Here is a 26146-nt window from a genome sequence, read left to right as displayed (position 1 = left end):
TTTTGGAGTATTTCAGATTTCCAGATAAGATGCGCTCAATCTGTCCTAAACCTTGGCTACCAAAGACTTGAGTAATGGAGAAAAACATCAAAAAGCAGTAAGTAGATAGGCAAGAGAAAGTCATTGTTGTTCCTCATGGTTGTAGGGATTACAGTCTCACGTATGCTGTGCCTCATTCTGCTACTCCTGTGCTTTCTTAATGTTTAAGTAAATAAACAACTTACCAAAATCCAGTAACAACTACTGGTAGTAGCATTCAGATTTGAGAAACAAGGAAACAAGTTACTTTTAAATTGCATCCAGCAACTACTTATCTAGGTAAGAACTGGATTTATTAACTGTTACTAAATACTTGTTCAATGCAACTTTTCAAATTTGGAAAAAATAAATTTGGAGCCTTAGTGGAGTGAAGGGACACTGGCTAAATAGCCCTGCCCATTTATGAATTTATTCTTATTTATACACTATATTTGTCAGCAGAAGCAGCAATTGGATAGGTTAGTACACTGGTTCCTGATGGTCACATAACTGAAGGGAATGAAGCAAAAATTGTGTTTTCCTTTTGCAATGGTCTGAATATTTCCCAGAAAGGCCAATCTCATGCTTTGAAAATTGTTGGTTTATTATAATAAAATTGTAGATAATGCTTATCCATTCATTCTCATCACATAAGCAGCCTTATTTACAAAATTCGGTTACAAAATGCAATGGTTTACACTTGATTTATTTGTTTTAGCAGTGGGCAGGACGGATCTATTGAATCACACACCAGAAACGTACAACTCCAGGAAGCCAATCAATGTTTTCTTGAGCCTCTCTTAGTCTCATAAATTATGAAAGATTATTAAAACATTGTCAAGTGCCTAATTAGTACCTTTAGTGTTCTTATTAAAACTCAATAACTTGTCTTCAAACCATTACACAGATTATTAAAACGATAAAGGCATTATTATAAACCATAAATGGATACTTAAAAATTTGGTATTGTAAATATAAAAACAGAGGTATGCCCCTTTTACTGATCTGCTTTCCCATGATGTGCCCTAGGTCCTTCTTTTTAATAACATCCTCTTCCACTTGTGCAAACATAAGTATTAAACATGGAGTGGCATGCTTATTCTGTTTAACCCATTCTAACAACTGAAGCAGAGGAAAGAAATATAGCATTACCATTCATCTTCCTGTGATTTATGTCTGCACAATTATTGTTTCTTGCCTTTCCATGAACGAGCCATATATACTGTCTTCTCACATCATGTATTGATATTGGCTGTTCATGACTGAAATTTTTAAAAAAAAATTGAATATGAATTATGGGAATAAATTATCCTCAAATTAGGACTATAATTTAGAATCATAAGAATCATGGAGTTGGAAGAGACCTCGTGGGCCATCCAGTCCAACTCCCTGCCAAGAAGAAGGGAAATCGCATTCAAAGCACCCTCGACAGATGGCCATCCAGCCTATGTTTAAAAGCCTCCAAAGAAGAAACCTACACAGGCAGAGAGTTCCACTGCTGAACAGCTCTCACAGTTAAGAAGTTCTTTCTAATGTTCAGGTGGAATCTCCTTTCCTGTAGTTTGAAGCCATTGTTCTGCATCCTAGTCTCCAGGGCAGCAGAAAACAAGTGTGCTCCCTCCTCTCTATGCCATCCCCTCACATATTTATACATGGCCCTCATAATGTCTTCTCTCAACTTTCTCTTCTGCAGGCTTAAAATGTCCAGCTCCTTAAGCCACCCCTCATAGGGCTTGTTCTCCAGATCCTTAATCATTTAAGTTGCCCTTCTCTGGACACATCCCAGCTTGTCAAAATCTCCCTTCAATTGCGGTGCCCAGAACTGGACACAGTATTCCAGGTGTGGTCTGACCAAGGCAGAATTGTGATGTCTCATGGGCCTCAGAGTTCTGACCCTAGCACCATCATGAATAATGATGACGACAACATGGGGTTTTTGCCGCCTGAGCAGGAGACGGAGTCATTCCAGATGCCTCCTGTTGTTGACACTTCTTGCCAAGAGCCCATTAAAATGGACCTTGAACAAGTTTTTCCCAGCGCCTCTCCTCCTTTCCTGAGAAAAGAGTCCTATGCTGCGAGTAGGGGGCAAAAAGAACAAACAAGGAAAAGCGCTAGATTAGCAGCCAGGCAGAATGTTAATTAGTTAAGTTATCCTGGGAATTTGCAGGGAGGACCGCAGCTGCAGGAAGATGTGTTTCGCTTCTCTTTCCCTTGGGAAAGGAAGCTCCGGACACCTGCTCTGCAGGAGGATTGGACTTCTTAAAAGTTCCCCGCACCGGGGAAACTGTGCGGAGTCAACAGATCAGCTTCAGGATTCAGCCTAGTGTGGACTGCGTTTTAAGTCTGCAACTCCAGTTTCCTTGCCTTGCCTTGCCTTGTCAAGTTTTCATGGACTATCTCGTCGTGTTTCCAGCCTTGGATTTTGTCTCAAGTATCTAGCCTTGTCTCCAGTTCTTGCTTTGGACTTACTTTGAACCTTAGAAACACTTTGGACGTTTCCCCACTCTACGGCTTGGAAGTAGAGTGTGTTTCGGTTTTGGGATTACAACTTTGAACTCTAATATTATATATTGGACAATATATTTCTGGACTATATTTGACCTTCTTTGAAAGGTCTATTGCTGGACTACATTTGCTACTTGTTTTTATTCTACTATAAAATTTCCTTAATAAAGATATTAGATTGTATTTGGCCTCCGTGTTTGGTTCTTAGTGCTCCGCTGCCTGGGCGTGACAGAATAGAGGGGTAGCATAACTTCCCTGGATCTAGACCAGTGGTTCTCAACCTGGAGGTCCCCAGATGTTTTTGGCCTTCAACTCCCAGAAATCCTAACATCTGGTAAACTGGCTGGGATTTCTGGGAGTGGTAGACCAAAACATCTAGGGACCCACAGGTTGAGAATCACTGATCTAGACACTATTGTGCCTAGATAGTATTGCCTACAATTTTGTATCACTTATGTTTCTGCTATTTTGAGGGTCATATTTCACATGTTTTGTCCACACATGCCACAGATGGAAAACCAGATTATGCATTCTGTGATCATGCTCAGTTAAATTTGTCTGATGTTCTGTACAGAATTGATTCTGTTGTGTCTTTTTGTACTAAATTATGACATCCGCCTAAATTTGTCTACTTGTCAATTGTCTCCTCTTGTTTATTTATTTAAATTTAAACTAGGAATGCTGAAGCTACATACCACTAAAGCACCGGTTCTCAACCTGTGGGGGGGGGGGGTCGAACGACTGTTTACATGGAGAAGCCGCTTCGCCTCCTTTGGGTCCAAAAGGGGGCTCTTCTTCCTCCAATGGGATGGGGCGGAGAGGAGTCACTGTGAGGCGCTTGGAGGCAGAGGCGCCATGGAAGAAGGTGAGGAGGTGGCCCCCCTCTCTCTTTCTCCTCCTATCCTTCTCTCCCCCTTTCCCTCTCTTTTTTTTCTCGCCCTTTCTCCCCTCTCCTTCTCTCTTGTTGTATCCCTTTCTTTTCTTTTTCTTTCTCTTCTCCCTTCTCTGTCTTTTTCCGTTCCTTCTTTCTTCCTCCTTTTTCTCTCCATTTCTCCTCCTCTCATTCTTTTTATATCCCTTTTTTTCTTTTTTTTCCCTCCTTTCTCTGCCCTTCTTTTGCCCCCTTCCTTCTCTTTCTTTCCCCTTTTCTTTCTCTTGCCTCCCTCTTTCCTTTCCTTTCTCCTTCTCTTTTCTATCCCTTTTCTTCCATTCCATCTTCTTCCCACTCCTTTCTCTTCCCTTCTTTCTACCCCTTCTCTCCCTCCCTTCCCATCTCTTCTCTCTATCCCTCCCTTTTCTATTGATAATTTTCTTACTCTTCTTTCTCTTTCCTCCCCTCACTTTCTCACCTCCCTTTCCTTCTATCCATTCCTTTCTTTCTTTCTTTCTTTCTTTCTTTCTTTCTTTCTTTCTTTCTTTCTTTCTGACACCCTCAATTTCCCCTCTCCTTCTCTTTCCCTTTCTATCCGTCCATTGTTTTCTCTTTCTTTCTCTCCCTCCCCTCTCTTTCCTGCTCTCTTGCTTTTATTTTTCTTCCTCTCCCTCCCTTTCTCTTTTGGTCCTCTATCTCCCTTTCTTCCTCCTCTCTCCTTTTTCCCTTTCTTTATCTTTCATTCTTTCTTCCTCTATTTTCTTTCTCTTGTGACCCTTCTCTTTCCTTTCTCTCTCCTTATGCTGCTTCTCCTTCTCTCCCCCTTTCTTTCTCTTTTCTCCTCTTTCTCTCCCCCTTCCCCTTCTCCCCAATCTTTCTTTCTCAGCCTCAGAGGAAGGCAATGGTGACAACATAATCTAGCCAAGAAAACCCTGATGGTTTTGGCCTAAGATTTCCAAAAGTCAGGTTTGGTTTGAAGTCACATCAGAACAGCAGAGCAGAGACCTTCTCATCCATATCCCTATTCATGCCTTTGCAAATCCATCCCTCCTCTTAAGCATATACAGGCAGTCCCCAAGTTACAAACAAGATATGTTCTGTACGTTTGTTCTTAAGTTGAATTTGTATGTAAGCCAAAATAAGTACATTTCTTAAGTGTAACTCCAGCCATGTATAATTACTGTTGTACTCCAGTGCAGGAAGCACAACTGTACTTAACCACTACATTCTAGTCCACATTAAAACAGCAAGGCAGTTTATTCAAGATTATATAAAAATTAGTTCAGCAAAAATAGTAAAAACGTCGAAGTCTAAATGTATTAAAAAGTCCATAAGATTCGAGGTACAAGAGTTGTTTTGAAATCCAAGACAACAAGACATGGAGCATAGGATACAAAAAGGCAGCCTAAAAATCCAATCCAGAAATCCAGAAATAATCACTTAAACCTGACAGCATGAAACACGAACCTAGAATTCCCTTAGCAGGCTTAGCTAAGACTTGACCATCGATGTTGCTTCTCAAATTCCAACATTGACCAGACTGCTGAAAAATCCCTCTGGTCTCTCTAATACAGACATAAAATCATGCTGTCTCCCCTGGGAACCTAATAACTGGTTTTTGGATCACAAGCATTGTGACCTTTACAAACTGCTGAGCAGCTATGCATTCACAAAAATTAAATCTCCTATCTATCGACTCATTTGTCTATCCACCTGGAATTTCTTCTTCTGAGCTCATCTCAGCCTCTGACCTTGCTTCCCTCGCAAAAGGCTTCTCAACAACACCTCTGCCCCTTTCTGGAATTGGCCTTCACTAGCTACTGAAGACAGAGATGGCTTAGTTTAAGGACTTAAAATCTCCTGTTGGCTAGCAGGCCCAGAATACCCATGATCCACTTCCTTAGTGACATCAGGTGCAGGCACAATGAAAAGCTGGACTACAACAATTACATATTGTTTTTGTGATTAATCACTATGCTTTAATTATGTTCAATTTGTAACAATGAAAATACATCCTGCATGTCAGATATTACATTACAATTCATAACAGTAGCAAAATTACAATTATGAAGCAGCAAAAAAAGTAATTTATTGTTGGGGGTCTTTACAACATGAGGAACTGTATTAAAGCGTCATGGCATTAGGAAGGTTGGGAAGCACTATACTAGAGCCAGAAATCATTATTTTTAGACTTACAAATTCAACACTACCAAAACAAATCTGATACTCTTTTTATACATGGTAACTGCAGCAAGGATTGTTTATGCTTACTATTGGAAACAAGAATAAATTCCTACCCAAGATTTATGGATTTAAAAAATGTTGGACATGGCAAAGATGGACAAACTGACTAGGCTTATGGAGTTCTCAGATCCTTCCAAATTTGAAGATGAATTACAGTCCTTTATTGACTATTTAAAAGAATAAAGGAAAATGAAAATATTGGATTTTCTATAGTATTAAGGGAAAATTAGTAGTACAGGTATGTATGAATAAAACAAAAATAAAAAATAGAGAATTAGTGACAAGAATAATAGGATCCCCAGTGATAGCCAAGAGATCCTGGAAAGTCAATCTACCAGAGATGAGAAGTTTTATGACAAAAATAATATAATTTTTGATAATAAAGAAGACAGCAGAGACAGGAAGGAAGTCTTGCTTTCTATTTTCCATTTGTCAACTTTTCTATCTTCTTTGTTTCAAAACACCTTACCCCCAACTTTTCTATTTAGATTAGAAAAAATCGTTTTCCTCTTTTTTAAAAATCATAGAATTTTTTTGTATTAGATAACAATGGAAGAAGACGAAGTTTTAAGATGTTAGAAAGGCCTCTGTTCTGTATATACTGTTGTACCCTCCCCATTCCTCATAAATTTGCAGTAAAAATATATGGAAAAATATCTCTTGTTTACTGTATCAGATCTCCTTACTTGTTCAATTCAATTTTGCTGCTACCTTTTAAGTGTATTTTCATTCTCATCCAATGCTAAACATATATTTTACTCTCCTAATACAATTTTCTCTAAGACAGGAAATTTGATGCTATCCCATACTATCCATTCAGTTTCTCTACCTGCTTTTTCATCACTGGAATGCTCTCCAAAAACATTGATATGAGCTTCATTCTTTCTTGTTAAAGCCTGCTGTTTCATTCTTTTTTCTTTGTTTTATCCAGCTTTAGTGGCAAATCATGTAGATGATAACATGTGAAGTTGCTGTCACAAATGCTTACACAAGGCACTTCAAATGGAGAACTTTTGGATAGGATAATTCAATCATAACCAACTGCTTCCAGACAGATGGCTCTTTACACTACTAAGCAAAAGACAACGTTAATGCAGTTATTCCATTTTTCGTCCTTAACAGATTTTCTGTGTTTAGAGCAGTAGGAAAACACGGTAGGGTTAAAAATAGATGACTGAATAATCTGGAATCCCATAAAATTCTGTGAATTATTGGACAGTTATGATGCACAATTTGATCCCACAATATAAAACGTATGCAAAAGTATATCTAGTCTGTCATCATAGACTCAATGACTCTACAAAACAGGAAGTGCAATAACAAATATTTCATTCAATAAATTACTGTTTCAGTTTTTAATGCAATAACAATTCTTTCCCTTATATTACTTTTGCAAGCCTAGGAATTCCAGTGCCCATCAAAATAGGCATCAGTTCCTATGATACGAGGTTTACTAGTAATCAGGTCTTTGATTCTGAGTTTTTTTACAAACACATTGTGTGTAGGCATATTTGGCTATATTCTTTCCTGTAAAAACACCAAGAATGCCAGCAGGCTGACGCATTTGGGAGGAAATATCTGAAATGATTGACTGAGTGATTAGTGAGGTCAGCACAGGTTACTGAGTCAAAATGACAGATGTTGCTGGGATCAAAATCCAGTCAACTACTTTGGATCTCTTGCATGTGGTGGTGCTTTCTCCACTTTTAACATAATTCTGCATTATGCAACAAGAACTGCTGGGAAACTGCCATTTCGAAACAGCTTTAATCTTTTGACTAATCGTTGAACTGTGACTATGAATAACTTTAGATGTATCACAAAAATTAATGCAATACAACATGCAGAACACTCCTCTAGTTCAGAAATTGAACATCAAACATCTACTCTATCCCAGCAAAGATTTGTTTTATTGCATGAAACATTCATTTTCTCTTATCTTCCAAGCCTGTAACACTTTCTCTCAAATGTTACTGCAAACAGAAGACACTGTTGTCCATCTTGCCCCTTATTCCCAGTAATTCCAAACTTTTCAACTGTGTAAATTTGGAAAATTTATCACTATGATCTAGTCAACGGCAAAAAAAAAAAAATGTGAGGAGGCTGAACAGCAGTCATTTTATATATTACTAGCTGTGCCCAACCACGCGTTGCTGTGGCGAAGTATGGTGGTATGGGAAATAAAGTATTGAGGAATTGGTGGTAGTTAAGGTAAAGGGTAAAGGTTTTCCCCTGACATTAAGTCCAGTCGTGTCTGACTCTGAGGGTTGATGCTCATCTCCATTTCTAAGCCAAAGAGCTGGCATTGTCTGTACACTCCTCCAAGGTCATGTGGCCGGCATGACTGCATGGAGCACTGTTACCTTCCCGCCGGAGCAGTAGCTATTCATCTACTCCCATTTGCATGTTTTCAAACTTCTGGGTTGTCAGAAGCTGGGGCTAACAGTGGGAGCTCTCTCCACTCCCCCAATTCAAACCTGTGGCCTTTCAGTCCAGAAGTTCAGCAGCTCAGCGCTTTAACACGCTGCGCAATCAGGGGATATTATTTCCTAAAGGTTGTGAATATACAATATTTCTGATTTTTTTTTGTCTGTTGGAGGCAAGTATGAATGCTGCAATTAGGGAAAATGATTAGCATGTAATGGTCTTCAGCTTTAAAGCCTGGATGTTTCCTCCCTGAGTGATTTTTTTGTTGGGAGATGTTAGCTGGCCCTGATTGTTTCCTGTCTGGAATTCCCTTGTTTTCAGAGTGGTGTTGTTTGCGATATTTTATGTGCTTCTACTATCTGTGGCCCTCAGAAAACAGAGGATTTGCCAAACTTTGGTGATGAGGTGTTACTTTGTTGGGAGGTGTTAGCTGACCCTGATTGTTTCCTGTGTGGAATTCCCCTGTTTTCAGAGTGTTGTTCTTTATTTAGTGTTCTGATTTTAGAGATTGTATTGTTCTGTTTTATTATACCACAGTAATTTTTATATATTCAGATTTTAGTGTTTTTGAATACTTGGAGCCAGATTGTATTTGTTTTCACAGTTCACAGCAACACAATAATAGTTATTATTATTATTATTATTATTATTATTATTATTATTATTATTATTATTATAGTAATAATAATGACTTTGGTAATACACACTGCTTCACTCCCTTCTCAGCTTCCTTTCTGGAAGAATCGTTTTTTTGGAGATGTTAGCTGGCCCTGATTGTTTCCTTTGTGGAATTTCCAATTTCCCTGCTTTCAAAGTGTTGTCCTTTATTTACTGTCCTGGTTTTAGAGATTATATTGTTCTGTATTATTATATCACAGTAATTATTTCATATTACAGTAGAATCTCACTTATCCAACATTCGCTTATCCAATGTTCTGGATTATCCAATGCAGTCTGCCTTTTAGTACTCAATGTTTTTGTAGTCGGTATTTTAAATTCATTGTGATATTTTGGTGGTAAATTTGTAAATACAGTAATTACTACATAGCATTACTGCGCATGGAAGTACTTTTTCTGTCAAATTTGTTGTATAACATTAATTTGTATAATGATGACCTAATTTGATGTTTAATAGGCTTTTCCTGAATCCCTTCTTATTATCCAACATATTCACTTATCCAACATTCTGCCAGCCTGTTTATGTTGGATAAGTGAGACTCTACTGTATATTGATAATGTTATATTATCTGCTTAGAACTGGATTATATGAGGCCCCTTCTACACAGCTGGATAAAATGCACACTGAAGTGGATTATATGGAAGTGGAGTCAAGATAATCCAGTTCAAAGCAGATAATATAAGATTCTAAATGGGTTATATAGCTGTGTGGAAGGGCCTTGAGTCTACACTGCCATATAATCCAGTTAAAATCTGATAATCTGAGGGAGAGGCCTAAAAGTGAGGCCTAACTGTGTCTGTCCCCTGGGCTGAGTAGGTTGCTAGGAGACCAAGTGGGCAGAACATATATACTTTCACTTTTATATAGATATCTAGATAGCCCATAAGTGGGCAACTTCACTCGTCAATTCCTCTTCCTAAAAAGAAACATTCATTTTCTAACAGAAGGGTTTAAGTTATGTTGTTGTTGTTGTTGTTGTTGTTGTTGTTTTTATTAGAACAAAGTGTGGACTCCAGCAGCTGAAGCTGAAAAAGCAGCTTGAGGGTCACATGATTCCTACCCCTAATTAGCCTTTGAAAAGAAAGCCAATGTGATAGAGTGAAAAGAGTACAGAGAAAATTACACTCATCTGTGTAATTCATCAGGCACCCTAACTTAGGCAAATCTCTTTACCTTACCTACTCTGCCCCACAGGATTATTGTCAGGCTAACATTGCTGTGAGAGCCACTATGGTGTAATGCTTTGAGGATATGGCTATAACTCTAGAGATCAGGGTTCAATTCCATGCTCAGTCATGGAAACCCACTGGGTGACCATGAGCAAGTCCCTCTCTCTCAGCCTAAGAAGAAGGGGAAAGTAAATCTCTTCTGAATAAATGTTGGCACGAAAACCCCATGATACGCTTTCCTTAAGTTAGAAATGGCTTGAAGACACACAACAACGTAACTATTGCTCTTGGAATCCTTGAAGAAAAGCTACAATGAATTTTTTTAAAAAATATCTCTCATGAGAATTATTTCTTGCACATGGAACCAAAATTTATCAGAGAAGTTTACAATATCTACCTGTTTTCACCCTACTCACTCACTCACTCACTCAGCTATAAGTATAATGGTAAACAGATTTTGCTCTCTCTCTCTCTCCCTCCCTCCCTCCCTCCCTCCCTCCCTCCCTCCCTCCCTCCCTCTCCCTCTTTTTCACTCTTTTCTTTTTTCTTTCTTTCTTTTTTCTCAGATGTCCTTAAAAGGATATCTCACTTCATTTTTATTTCCTGTTTTTATATTTCAGCAGTCATTAGAGTGAAAGCAAAGTCCTTCATAAATCTTGAGACGGTTCTCAATGCAAAATTATCCCCTGCATGCCTGGCACTCAGCCTGGCTTTCAAACTCTCTTTGTGACAAGTGTTACTCTACCAACCTGGAATTTATTCATCCACCTCAAATCTGTTGTTTTGTGATGGGAGGGAGATTAGACTGTATGAAAATACTTTTATAGAGGGATGGATAAGAGATATTCTATGAACACTAACAGAAAATATGACAAAATCCCAAAATTTAGAGCCAAAGTGTTATGATCAACAAACACATTATTCATATTCCATGAAGTTCAAATTCTTATTTGTTCACAATATCAGTGAACATTAGGATAATGCATAAGTTTTTATGTATATCATGACTGCTTCTACTTTGAAAATAAAAATCCAGACAGCTTTGTTGATCTACATCAACTAACCAGATGTAAAGGCTGGATGGCATCTGTCAGGGATACTTTGATTGTGCTTTTCCTGCATGGCAGGGGGCTGGACTAGATGGCCCATGTGGTTTCTTCCAACGCTATGATTCTATAATTCTAACTCCAACAGGGGTGGGTTAGAACAATCTATTTTCACCCGGAAAAGCTATTTCCTCTTCAGCGACTGTGTGGACTTCATATATGTCCAGAGGGAACCATGGAGACCTTGGGGTGGGTAAGATGGGAGATGATCTCATCATCATGGGTAATGAAAATGTTTACTGAAATTGTGAGCTCTGGTTCCAGAACACCATCATTCATAAAAGAGTAGAAAAAATTTGCATTTGGCTGTGTTTAAATTCACAACATAATAACTATTTTCTGGAGTAACCTATGGATTTCATCAAAGGCAACTGACAAAACTCTAGGTTGCAGCTAATCTTTGTTTTCAAAAATGACCATAGATTCTGTATTCCAGTACGCATTTGTAGGTGTATGTTTACATTTGCATAGTCATCAATTATTTACTTGTCAGTGAGATCAATAGTGGAGATAATTACAAACTTCATCCCTATTACCTCTGCCTTAATTCTGGATGTTGTTCTCATGCAGCAGCACAGCTATCGGTGTGTGCGTTTAATAAATTAATGAGATTTGCAGTTGAAGTGTGCATTGTTAGCTACTGGTTTAGATAAGTTCATAAAAGCTAGGACTACTGATAGCTATTGTTCATGATGGCTACAAGAATCTCCAGGTTCAGAACCACTATGCCATTCAGTATTTATTTATTTATTTCTCACTTTTCTATCCTGCCCTTCTCACCCGAAGAGACTCAGGGCGGCTTATAACAGTGGCAACAATTAGATGCCCATACAAACCAATATAAAACAGCACATAAAACAGTTAAAACTATCAAAATACATTATGAATTAAAAATATAAAAATATACAGTACCAGTGGCTGGAGAACAGCATGACCCTGATATGATCACATCACATGTTTTTCTTACTAGCAGTTCTAGTTCTGCTGGAAATGAAGCTTAAAAGCAGCTTTTGTGTGTTTTTGTATTTTACTTGCAAATCAGAAATGATATTTCATTTACCACAGATTATGTTCAGAACTGGAAAAAGTCCAGGTAGCTGGCATCTAGGACTTCTAAAGCTTATTTTATTGTTCTGTATGGCACTGCTATGTGTTTTATACCGATGTCTAACATTTTGAAGTATTTGTTTATTAACTATGTAGGAAATCTTGCTAGTGCCAGTGGCTACACAGGGAATTCTTCAAATCCTACCTAACTTGCTATATAATACTGGTTATTTTAAATCTATAATAACAGTGCTCCCTTGTCATTGATAATATGCATGTTTACCCAGAGTTTTGGGTTTTGATAAGCAAGGTTTTCTATAGTCAATGGAATGCTTTCAGTACCTAATATCACCATTATTACCACTGCTTGTAATAAAATTACCTAAATAAATGATCGAGCACACATTCTCCAAATAAGCACATATAGGCAAATCAGCATAATTTTTACAGGTTATAAACTGCAATATAGAAGTAGCACTACCGTAACATCCTTAACCACAGCTCTGATGTGGCTGAAGACGTCCTCTTGCAAATCCCACAACAACAAACCAGGGATGAGCTTACAGCATTGCCTAGTTTGGAGGAAGTCAGTAAAACCATCAGTCAATTAAAAAAATAGCAAAGCCAGCGGACCTGATGGGATTCCTGTTGAAATCTTTCAAGAGGGTGGACTGAGTTGAAACAACAATTCCAACAGAGCTCAATGAAAAAGTGTGGGTGACCTAGATGATCCCAGCTGACTTCACTATCACCACCCTTTTCAAAAAGGGGGAAAGAACGGACTGTGGAAAATATCAGGGTATCTCCCTTTTAACCACTGGAAAAATCCTTGCAAGAATCCTCACAAACCGGCTTTAACCTATTTCAGAAGACAACCTCCCTGAATCCCAGAGAAACAGTGGATATGATCTTCACAGAGATGTGTTATTGCCCCAACCTTGTTTTCCCTCTTCATAGCTATGATTCTGCACCTTATTGACAGGAAGCTTCCCACTGGTGTGGAAATCATCTATCGGACAGATGGCAAGCTTTTCAACCTCAGCAGGCTGAAAGCCAAACCAAGGTCACAACAATGTGTGTTAAACAACTCCAATATGCTGACAACAATGTAGTCTGTGCTCATTCAGAAGAAGACCTGCAAACCATTTTAAACACCTTGGCAGAAGCATGTGAAAAGCTTTCCTTCTCACTGAACATCTCTCCACCATCAACACCAAAATACAGCACCATCTGAGCTCTGCCAGTGCAACATTTTTTAATGAAGCACAGTGTGTTTCAGGATCAGGAAATTCATAGGGATACCAAGATACTTGTTTATACAGCTACTGTCCTCCCAACTCTGTTATATGCCTATGAAATGTGGACCACCTACAACTATCACTTTCAACTTCTGGAACAATTCCATCAGTGTTGCCTCTGCAAAATCCTGCAAATCTCTTGGAAAGACAGGCAGACAACTGTCAACATTCTGGAAGAAGCAAAGACCACCAGCATGAAGTGATGATCCTCCGCCATTAACTTAGCTGGACTGGCCATGTTGTCTGAATGCTGATCACCATCTCCCAAAAACATTTACTCTACGCTCAACTCAAGAACGGAAAACAGAATTTTAGTGGATAGCAAAAAAAGATTTAAAAATGGGCTTAAAGTTAACCATAAAAACTGTGGCAAAGACACCAAGAACTGGGTAGCCCTGCCCCTAGAGTGTTGGAAGTGGAGGTCAGCTGTTACCAGTAGTGCTGTGGATTTCGAAGAGGCACAAATGTAGGGCGAAAGGGAGAAATGTGCGAAGAAGAAGGCGTGTCAAGCCAAACCTTGTCGGAACTGCCTTCCTTCTGGGAATCAATGTCCTCACTACCAAAGAACATGCAGATCCAGAATAAGATCCTAGTCACTTACAGACCCACTGTCAGGACTCTACACTTGGAAGGCAATCATACTCGGCCACCGGTGATACCCTATGATGAGATCATGCTGAAAATAAGTTTTGATAGAATCACTGCTGTTGTTGTTGTTGGCAGTAATATCATAAAGTAGAATTCTAGCCATAGCTAGCTGCCCCTTATTAGGTAACCACTGCTTTTCTTTTTATTCTCTGACAGAAAGACCAGGGTGGCACAAATTCTGGAGAGTTCTTGGTGAGATAAAACCTCAGAGATAGAGTAATCATAGGCTGAAAACGCCTTGAAAGCAACAAACAAACAAAACCAATAACTAGGTAGTACAGTGTTCCCTCACTTATTGCAGGGGTTATGTTCCAGGACTACCCTCAATAAGTGAAAATCCGCGAAGTAGGGGCGCTATATTTATTTTAATATTTACACATTATATTAGTAGTTTGATGGCCTTTCTCCCCTTGCAAGCCTTCTTCTTGCGCTTCTTCTTGGCGGCCTCCTCTCCAGCGCCTGCCAGTTTCCCTTTTGTGCATGCGCCTCCCTCTCGTCGGCATCCAGAGTGGCCCAGCTGGACGAAGCCGAGAGGGAGGGCGCATGTGCAAAAGGGAAACTGGCACCTTTTGTGTATGCGCCACCGCTCAGAAAAAAACCCACGATGTAGCGAGGGAGCGAAAAGCGAACCACGAAGTAGGGAGGGAACACTGTATTAGGTATCTTTCCAAGTATCTTTTTCTTGAGCAGAACCTGAGCAATTGTGCGACTGTGATCTACCAGGCTGAATGTTGATATAGTGTCTGGTTCTTTAAATGGAAATTAATTTTTCTTTTTTTCTTTTTACCAAGCCTACCATTATTACTCAAAACATTCAGATTGCTTCCCTTCAGGACACCATTATTGTGTGAGACAAGTCCTACAGTCTGTTTCAAGGAAGTGAAATATCTTGGGGTAGAAACATGTCATTTTGGTGGTGGTACAGATTTCATGGAATGCCATACCAAATTTATTTCAGAAAGGGAGGTTAACTAAGGAACAGCTCTGCTCTTCTATTGTTTTTCTTGTTTTTACACTTTCAGAATCATTTTTTAAAAATACTGCTGCTGATTGCTGACTTCATATTGTGCAATGATTTTAATTTGGCTTTTATCTGCGTTTTTGTTACAGCTTTTCTCTAGAAAGGAGGCTAATATACACAATTAATATGAACAAAATAAAAGTTTAAAATGTTCAAATTCATATATTTATGTATGATCTAGAGAGCAGCAAGTGATGGACTTCCGATGTTAGATGATAGTCCCAATATCAGCCTGTTAGGATCTTTTTGGTCTATTGGCGATTGTCCAAGCATTTTTATTTCTTCTTGTTTTTTAACATTATTTTATTGTCAGAAAGTAGTCAGCCTTATACATACATGCTTATGTTTCTTGTTTTACTTCTGAATAATATTTCTTTATATAAACAAATCATAGGCATTCTGAAGTAAATGCTTTTAGCATCAGTTCAGCAGAAACACATTCCATTCTATTCTTGTAATTATGACGGTGCTCTTCTTTAGATCAATTTAAAATGCAAAACTGCACATTCTCAATGTATTTTTTATCATAGTTGACAAGTAGTGTTTTGTTCTTTTCCCTCTGATATGGCAGATATATAGAAACAGCAGTGATGCATGGAAAGGACTAGGATCAGGGAAACAGAAATGTTAGTTGTGTGCTTCACAGCGAAACAATGCACATAACCATTTAAGGAGCTTCTTGTAGTTGCATTAAGTCCAAGGTCTAAAATTACCTAATTCAACTGGCTATGGTTCAGAGCACCAACTATTCAAAATACCCTGCAATTATATACATCTTCTTGGATTGTTATTCCTTTAAAATCCAGTTGTTCCTTTAAGATTCAGTTTCATGATATTGCAGGTATTTGCTCAACGAAGTCTCTCTTTGTATCCAGCACACAACAATAGTCACTGTCAGAAAACCATCACAGCTCAGGTTTAGATGCAAGTAGGGAATTGGTCACAATAAAACCCACTCACTGATTCAAACATGCTCTTCCAAATTCACACCTAGATTTGACAATGTCATCTCCATCTGGTTTGAAAAAGGGTTCAAATAATAGATGAATAAAGCAGGAAAAAGGAACATGATTTGCTTTTGAGGCATGGCAGCCTGAATACAAATAGTGAGCATCTTTCCATGCTAGTGAGTTCAATATCTCTGTGGTAGCCCTTTTCAAAGCAACCTTTTCATATGCATGCAAAGGTAAACACTTCTAACGCGAATTGACACTGAACACTAAAATTTACCCCAGTAAATCTAATGCTGTTTTATCGTAGCTGTCAAGGGCCATTCTACCATAAATTATTGCACTTTCCTGGATTTATTTTCTCTCTACCATTTAATATAAATAAGGTATTTGATGTTTTACAAATCCATTGTTTGAATTGCAGAAGGCTTGTACAAAATCAGCATGTGCTTTCCATGTAGATTTATTGCCTGATATCTCCAAGTAAGACTATGACAATCCCCTACGTGAAGCCCAAAAGACAGATAAACAACACTTAGCTAAATATGTATGATGATCTACATAGTTGCATTTATAATTGTGCCCTCAAAGTGGCATATATAGTTCTTTTCCTGCCAACGTAACCTGGTGAAAGGGACTTGCATAAATCAGTGCCGACCAAAATTTGCCAAGTTCCAGGCCATAGAATCATAGAGTTGGAAGAGACTTCACAGGCTATCCAGTCCAAATCCCTGCCAAGCAGCAGGAAAATCGCATTCAAAGCACCCTCGACAGATGGCCATCCAGCCTCTGCTTAAAAGCCTCCAAAGAAGGAGCCTCCACCACACTCCAGGGCAGAGAGTTCAGCTACATCTAACCACTACAATTGACTCAGTATAAGGCAGCTTTTTGTGAATTTAAACTTGCATTACTCTACTGGACCAGATAATCTTATAGGTTTGAGAATTCCTTTTTGAATGAGATCTCAACAAGAAGCACGTCTTACATAAAGCATGTGGCTGCTCCAAAGTTGGAGCAGGCGAATCATACTTGGCAATCGATACTCAGGCTCATGCGTTCTATTCAGTGCTAATCAATTGTGAGAAATTACTTTTTGTTCTAAACTTACAGTCATCAAGGCAAGTTAACTTGCCACTAATTATTATTTCACCACTAAACCTTCTTTGAAAGGGCTACAAATGTGATGGTAAAAAGGCATTATGAATGAACTGATCTGTTAAGTAATCTCCTCTATTGATAGTAAAATATATTTCACCCATTTAAATGTGCTAAAGACTGATATCAAATGAATACCAAAAGGGAGAAGCTAGCAGTGTTTCCTCCTCTACTTCTCCTTGTTGCATTTGCCTGGGAAAGACAGTTTGGTATAACAGCGTGAGGTGCTACTGCTACAGGGTAGATCTACCACTGACCTTTTCCAGCTCTTTGGCTTTGGTAGCTGCCTAAATTATTGTAGGTTATCAGCCACCCGGTGACAAAACAATCTTTTCATATGCCCAAAAATTGTTTGAGTTTAATATGAGCTTTCTCTCACCATACAACTAAGCAGTTGCCTGTTTTGAACATCATACATCCAAATCGATTTTCAGAGTATGAGTAGACTATTTCATTGTGTGCTGAAAATCAATCTGGCAATGTGACAAAATAATCAGATGACTGCTTGGTCATGTAGAAGGCTCTAATGCACATTGAATTTGCTATGTGGCTAAGGCCAATTTTTGGTCAGCTGGCACTAGTTTCAAGCTTATTCAGAATGCATCTACTGAGATTCTTCCTTGACATAATTTATCTAGGTTTTTCCGAAAATGTACACTCTTGCTATTACTTATAAGCATGAAGACAATCCTAATAAGAGATCACTATTATGGGTTTATAATTTAAACGAGTATAATGCATCTTCTTTATGCTATAATTAGTAGATTTTTGACAAGAAAGATGTGAGCCTGAATCGTTACTTTTTGATGTGGGGGCATCTAGCAAAATATTGGCTTTCACTATAATCTGCTTTAGAGTGGTGTTGTAATACAACTGGGATAAATGCATGCCTACTACTATCTAGATGAAAAATAAAAATGAAATAAACATTTTAAAATATTTATTTTATCAGGTCACCTTTATGGTCTGAATGCTGAGATATATAATAATATTTCTCAGTTTTTTCTGTTGTAGATATTGGGAATTTCATGGAACACTGGGGAAAAACAAATATTTTCTCTTTTGTAATCAGTAAAATGTTTTTAAGATAAGGTTTTACAGAATACGTAAATAGTCAATAGAATAATAACTCTTGGATTTTAGAAATTCAATATTTAAATACAGGGTGTATTTCTGCAGATAGTGGACAATACTGTCTTCACTGGAAGAGAACATTTGGAGCCCTCCACGGATTGTGATAATACACCACTGTGGTATTAAAAGATGGAGGAGCAACTGACAGCAAGAAGGTGGACTCTGTAAGGAAAAAGGGGGCACTGAGAGAACCTAAAACTACAAAGATATTCACTGGGACATAATGACAAGAATTGAGTGAAAATGGTATATAATAGAAAAGAGAAATAGTTTTATTTCAGATAAATAGCTATGAATTATTATTATAATAGTGGACAATTATTACAGGAAATGTTTAATAAGCCCAGTCCTTTTAAAATTATATAAATTAATAGAACACAACTACAAAAATTAAATTAAAATTTATGTATAAAAAGAATTTTAATTACACAGATCCATTAAGTTTTCATTAAGGAGTAACAGTTTAAAAAACACATTTTCTATTTTGGCGAGCCAAATAAAGACTATCACACACAGATGGTCTCCTCTTGAGTTCCCTCCACCCTCCTGCTCACAAGCTTTAAAGCCCCCGAGCTAGTGGCAGTCAGGCAGGAATCCTTCCAAAATCCTAACATTTTCCATCAGTGCAAGTTTAACAAGGCAAATCAAAAAGCAGCTGCATAGGTGCCAATACAATTAACTGGGGAATTGCAGAAATGCTGTAGTTAGAAAGTGCATACTGTAGGAATCAGACATCTGGACCCTGCTAATGCCAAATATAGTCCATGTGGCAAAAGGTGTTGAAATCACAGTTGGAGGGAACAGAGGGTTACAAAGAGAAGCAGAGAGTTCAGCAGCTACAAGACATGACCCAGATATAACATTTTAGTTGTATACTTGCTGTGTGGAGTCAAGTCCAAAGCTGGACAAGCTCAGCAGGTGCATATACATAAATTTTAAAAAATGGAAACAGAGATAAATAGGCAAACACAAGTGGTGTGAAATATCACAACAGAGTAAAGGCAATCAGATACCCTCATAATATCACTCAGATTCTCATCCTAGTTATCTCTACCACATCAAGCCAAAAACAGAATGGAGGGGAGATGCTTATTACCTCTCCTTTTGTGCTTTCTTGTTTGTTAATTCATTTCTGAAATGATAAACTAATTTGCAGTCTATAGAACAATTACACAATAGCTTTGAGGACTATCGTGTTTTGTAATTCCTTGCTTCTGTTCAGTTATGTAATTTCTGGTTCTACTTGCAACATCTGAGGAGGAACATAGACATGGAGGTCCATTGGTCTCCTACATTGCAATCCTCCATAAAATCATATTTCAGTTTGTGCTGTCATCACTTATTCTTCATGTAATAAGTAGAAGCAGAAAACATTCAAAGAAGAAAAACAGACAAGAAACACCAAGTAGATGGAATATAAAGAGTTTCCTCATTCTGTTGGAGATCCATCCGAAGATTGTAAGACAAGAAGATCTATGAATCACAAGCCAGCTTCCAGACGCTCACGGTACAAAGCTCTTTCTCGAGTCCTATTAGAGTATGAGCATTCTGACAAAATTTTTTTAGAAAACCAGCTATTTATAAATGGCCAATAGGAATGCATACAGTTTCTTATTACCAGTGAGAAAGCATAATTTCTGAAAAATTCATTTGTGCTAGAAACAATATTTATTGTGTAAACCTCACTGAAATATGGGTCTTGGCACAAAAGACGACTGATGTCCTGAAATGCTAAAAAGTGTAAACACTTTTGAAAACAGACGAATGTTTGAAATTATTCATTTTTGCCTATGACAACAAAATCAAAAAATATGTTTCAAGACATCTATGGCAGCCAAGGACAAAAAGAAAGACACTGTTGACATATCACTTTGCTGAGCAGTTCCTCAGTCCTTGCTAATGAATTGTGGATGTGGCACAATAGTTGGTCAAAGTAAAATTAGTTAGGCAATCACCAAGAGTACATTCAACTCCAGCAATCCACAATAGTCCCTCTGAATCAACCCTTGTTATTCACTTCTGTAAATTCACTGGATTTGTTCCAAACATAATTTACAAAATATAGCTTAAAAAATAAGTGGTGAAGAAGATGGGGAGATGGACTGAAACACTGCTTGCCATTATAATGCAATCATTTTTGCTATAATTTCTGAAGCAAATGCAATGTCTTTGCCAGCTTATAAATTTTGGTTTATATCTATCCACAACACTGGTCTAATATCAAAGGCCTATCAACACTCCTTCACTACCAATACAGACCAGGTATCTCTTCAGCTGCCCACAAAAGTAATCTCCAATTAACAAGCCAGACACACAGTTATGTGCTCTCACTCTCTCACACACAGGCATCTAGAGTAAGAAGTCTGTCATAGAGACATACAATTCCATCTTCCTTGCTTCAGAAGGCACAGTTAAATTTTCATAGAATGAATGAAAACATGTAACTTTCATCTACCTGTAAAGATGCACGAACATAACTGCAGAAGAAGCTCTAAATTCAAGTTTTGAAATAAGAAAATGTAACAACTATTACAAGGACAAAGGAAGGTTGAACAGTTGAAACAGCAGTACAGATTTCCTCCTGACTCTTAAAAGCAAAAGCAATCAACCCTGTGAGATGTACTGTAAACCAGTGTTATCATGTTATCACCATGATGTGAAACTGACCAGGTTTGTGTGAGTCCATGAAATCCACTCAAGTTCCTATCGTAGCTACCTATGATTTTCTTTTTTGATGGTCCATTAACACATAACTCCTTGGGAATGAAGCAAAAAGACTTTATATCTAATATGATTCTCATGTGCAGGCTGGTTTAAGTTCTCCTTGCACTGTGAAAAGTATCACTGTGCTTTACACAAGGTCACATGTTCAAACTTTTGTCATTAGTGATTTTTTTTGCTAAATCTCAGTTAAGTTTATTAACTCTGTGTTTAATAAGATTCCTTTCCAGTTGTATGCATAAGTTAACAGAAACAAAGTAAATACAAAACCAGCTGAAACAATTGTAAAAACAAAACAAGAACAGACTGCCTATACCCTTACTGAAATCAATCTGTACCCAAAAAACGGCAGACCATGAATTAGTTTCTTCAGAGTAATTCCAGCTACACCATCAAAAGTCGTAAGAAGTTCTCAAAGTATTTAAAGAAAGGCAGCTGAAATGTTAAAGTTTTCTTTAACATGAATATCACATTTAAAACCATAAAATTGCTATATGATTTGTGGAAAAATGTGAGTATCCACTTGACTAGTCAACGCTTTATGGTTGAATGTGCGAAAAATGTATAGCAAACATGGTTCATAAATCACATATTCAACTCAAAAATGGAAAAGGGGGAAGGAGACTAAGCCAGCAACAGCATTTTGAGGCTGATTGATTTCAGCATGAGTTTTCATGGATTTCAATCCAATTTTTCAGATGCACTGATGGGACTGGAATTATAATCATGGGTATATAACAGTCTATCTGTCACCATACATAACTCTCTTCTCATCTGAAGAAGTAGACTGACATCCATAAAAGGTCATGCTAAATTAGCCAGTTATTTAAAGATGCAGCTGGATTCCTTCATCCCCTTTCTTTCTATCTCATGCTGAAATAGACTAAATGTTTGTCTACATTGCCAAAACCCCATAATTCAGCCTGAATGGAAGACCGGCTTGATGCCTAGCTACTTTTGGTGAGTATCCCGATTTTTGTGGATTTTGCTTTAAGCCAACTTTGCTTCATATCTCCTGACTTTGCAATGTCAAGGAATACTACACAGTTTGTTGTAAACTCCAAAGTATCCCACATTTCAGGGCAGTCTGAACAGCTACATTAGATCTGATTTGACACAATCCACTGTTCAGATTGGACACTGGTACTGTCACCTTTTTCCTGCATTCATCAGTGTAGAAAAAGGGAGGAATCATGGCCATGCTAGCACCTTCATCGCTCCTAGCCAGAATAGAGTTCCATGTGAGCACCTCTGCTGAACCTGCACATGCTGCGCAAGAAAAGGGATCAATCTCCTCTCCTCGTGGTCTCACATTGGCAGAGGTGCTCACATGACCAAGCAATCTTCCCTCCTTCTTCATAGCCATGTAGGCACCCCTCTGCAGATGTCTAGTAAAACAGTAAACAAAAATTATCAGATGTAAATCAATCCAACTGGTTTAACAGCATTGTGTTTTTCACATGTTATCTAGCCTGTTACAAGACGTGGAGTGGTTTAGAAACTGAAGTATTAATCTCAACGTATTAATAAAACCCCATCATAGAATCATAGAATAGTAGAGTTGGAAGAGACCTCATGGGCCATCCAGTCCAACCCCCTGCCAAGTAAACATTAAGACAATATGTAAATACTATTTTAGTCTGCACATTACTATTAAAGATTTTCTTTTATTTTTCAATTGTCATGTCAGATTCAGAGGAGATGTGATTCAATAATAGGATGCATGCTTTGCATTCAAAATGTCACAGATGCAGTTCAAAGCATTTCTAATTTTGGGCAGAATCTGAACTGAAATCACAGAGCTGCTGGGAGCAAATTAGATGGAACATTTTGTTTATTTTTTGGATTTCTCTCAAAGAACGGCACACAAAGTGGCTAATTATGATAAAACTAAACAATATAAAATTAATAAAGCAAAAAGAGATTAAAATACAATTGCAAACAAAGAAATAGCTTCACCCAATTAGGTGAAGTGCCTTCAACAGCATCATATTTTGACTGCCAGTATTATTCTGTAAAGTTAATCTACAGGAAAGTTGTAGCACTTTGCTGGAATTCAATGTCTGCACTAGATTACTCACTTCTGCCACCTCGTGTATGGTACTATAAGTTCCATCAACCTATGGCAACAGGTGGACTCTTATATCCCTACTTCTCAGGCAGCAGGTATGACTGGACCAGACCTAAGCACATGGTATAGCTTCCAACACAACATGGAAGTTTTCATTTATATTAGGAGATTTCCAAAACTGTCAGAAAAAATTAACTTGTAAACAGTGCTGACTAAGGCTACTGGTAGTTGCAGGCCAATAACATTTGGGGGGGGGGGGGGGTTCACATAATTCCCACCTCTAAACTACTGAATATAGTCTGTTCACTGTAAAAAAAAAGGGGGGGGGAATATTATATGAATCACCCCATTTTTGTGATGCAGAAATAAAATACTCTCTCTCTAAAGATTAAATAGCAGAATAACAACTTTTTAAAGTATAGATTTAATAGTGTACTGTAATCATAACAAAAAATGATTGTAGATCACTAGTAATGACACTGAAACAAATACAGCTTCAATACATATCATACTGTCAGAATAGCAGTGTTGTAATATAAACTGAAAGGAAAATGGAAATTCACATTCCTCCAAAGACATTCTCCTGTTTGGTTGATGAAAATAATTGTGAATTTTTTTGTTACTCAAATACTAGGTTGAAATACAGTATTACTTCCTCTGCACCTTTCACATTAACTGTACACACAGCATGAGCTATTTACATACGTGTGCACACACACATAAATGTCCAAAGAACCCACAATGTACAGCCCAGCTCAAAAAAAAATTCACCTTTCAAAAGAAGCCCTTAAATATATGAAAGCAGAACTCTGTTTTTTGCTTTCTTGTGTGTGCAAGCAAGCCAAGCATTCCATGAAGCACATTTTCTTTTAGAGAAAAGATTCATCTCTTAATCCTTGACATTTCTGCTTTCTCTCAGTTGCTAATCTCCTTTCTCTTAGATTTTTAAGTGCAGCAACTTTCTCCCTCGCTGCTTCATCAGCCATCTTCTAAGCAAATCCCAACATACTCAATCATTAAAGTAATTCAGTGTCCATGAGTCATCACAGTGCCCCATAACCTTGTAATCTTGACCTTGTGATCAAAAAGTCAAAACCCCACAAAATGCTATGATCTTGCAATTTTTCAGTTTGTTTGAAATAATAATAATTATGATAGTAATAATCTTTATTTATATACCGCCCTATCTCCTCAAGGGACTCAGAGTGGTTTCCAGCATACCAGGAAACATATAGTCAGTTTAAAACACACAGCAATTAGAACATTATGCACATATCCAAGGATATATAAAACCGATAATCATAAAACACATAACCAAAGTTAAAACCTAATGATAGGGCTCCATCCATAAAGACAGTTAGTGGCCAAGATTTACTAGAGCAGCCAGTTGTAAAGTGCTAGACGTGCCAGGTATTCCAGTACAGTGTGGGCAGAGGTGGATAAAAAGCTAAGCAAAGGCATAGCTCGAGTGTCTAAGGAGCTCTATTCAGCATACGAGAAATTTCATACATTCATGTATCTTGAAGATTTTAAGGCAAAGAACAATTTTTCTTATCAAAAGGAATAGGCTTTGTGTTGTTTGGAGAAATGATTTGCTAACATGCTTGTCTCAAAAGGAATTATATATAGATGGTTTTCAACGTTTTTTCAACAACTCTTTCATCAGACAGATTAACTGATGAATTTGTTACATCTCGCCTCTGTTTAAATGCATCAATAGAAATTACAAACTGGCTAATGTTTCCTAATATGATTCACCTCATTTTGACACAATACGAAAGAACTCAATGGCCCAACTCTCCCTACTCCCTACACACAGGTGAAAACAAGGTTGCCACAGCACAGTGTCAAAAGTCCCATCTCCAGATCCTGGAAGCACATTTCTAGTCAATTGTATGTCTGGTGATATTGCTCTAAATTCATTGTGAACATCTCGATGGATCTGAGCTCATTTTGAAAGATGGTAGAACTGCTATGAAGTGTCTCTCAAAACAAAAAAATGTTTATTATAACAGGACATTTTAAAATTTCAATAAAATTTTTCATAGCCTCACCACTTTCAGATTCAATATGGAATACATTCAAACAATCATACATGTTTACTAATATGAACAAAGCAACTTGCCCACAATGGAATTACAGTATGTCAGTAAGGATCAGTGCCTATTTGTGCTGCAAAACCTAGGTGCAACAATTAAAGATACAATCCTAAATACCATATTTACTCGAATCTAATGCTCACCTTTTTTGGCTGAATTACCTTCCCAAAATTAGGGTGCATATTAGAGTCACATAATATGGTAATCTTAGTGCTGAGCCAAAGCAAAAGGGCAAGTTACTTCAGGAGCACCCAGAGCTCTTATTTGAGGGGTGTCATCTCTAATTTAATGGCCATGGCTCTATGCTATGCTATGCTATGCTATGCTGGGATTTGTAGTTTGGTGAGGCATCAGCATTCTTTGTCAACCCCCATGATCCCAAACTACAGCCATCATGACCCCACAGCATTGAGCTAGGGCAGTTAAAGTGGATTAATTCTACAGCATAGATGTACCCAAGGTTTTCTTTTCCATTGCTGAAAGCTTTGGTGTTCTAACACAATTCTGGGAGTCATGACAGACACAATTCAAAAAGCAAAAGAATGGGAGTGACTTCCAGACCCTGAAATTCCATTCCCGGTGAGGCTACACTGGCACTTTCCTTACTATCTTTCCACAAAATCCTTTTCATTCCAGCAGGCCTTTGACAATTGATTATCCAAGAGAAATAGGATTTACATAATGTGCTCTATTTGTATATGTTGTTGCTAATTTAGTTTGTTTAAACTGCTTTCAAATGTTATGGCAGTTTACTTCTTAGCTCTTGTATGCTGTTAATTTTAACTATGTTTTAACTGTGGTAAACTGCCTTGAGTCAAAGGACACTTCCTGCTGCTGCTGTTGATGATAGGTTGTGACATTTGGCCATAATTTAGGAAGCTCCTTTTACAGAAGTTATATATGCCTGTCAAAACTTCCCAGAACTATTCCCTTTTTTGTTTCCATTTCACTTCTCTGTACACTGCAGGGTTTTTTCCCCTCAC

At 37.8% G+C, this 26146-nt stretch overlaps 1 protein-coding gene across 23 annotated transcripts in view; it reads right to left on the bottom strand.

Moving 5' to 3' along the window:
• cacna1c (calcium voltage-gated channel subunit alpha1 C) overlaps positions 1-26146 on the bottom strand; it is a 650264-nt gene that overhangs the window by 481568 nt on the left and 142550 nt on the right. The window lies entirely within an intron of this gene.

The sequence above is a fragment of the Anolis carolinensis genome, chromosome 5 (genome assembly GCF_035594765.1).
Source record: "Anolis carolinensis isolate JA03-04 chromosome 5, rAnoCar3.1.pri, whole genome shotgun sequence".
Classification (NCBI taxonomy): Eukaryota; Metazoa; Chordata; class Lepidosauria; order Squamata; family Dactyloidae; genus Anolis; species Anolis carolinensis.
The sequence above is the reverse complement of the archived record's forward strand: the minus strand, read 5'-3'. Positions and strand labels throughout refer to the sequence as shown.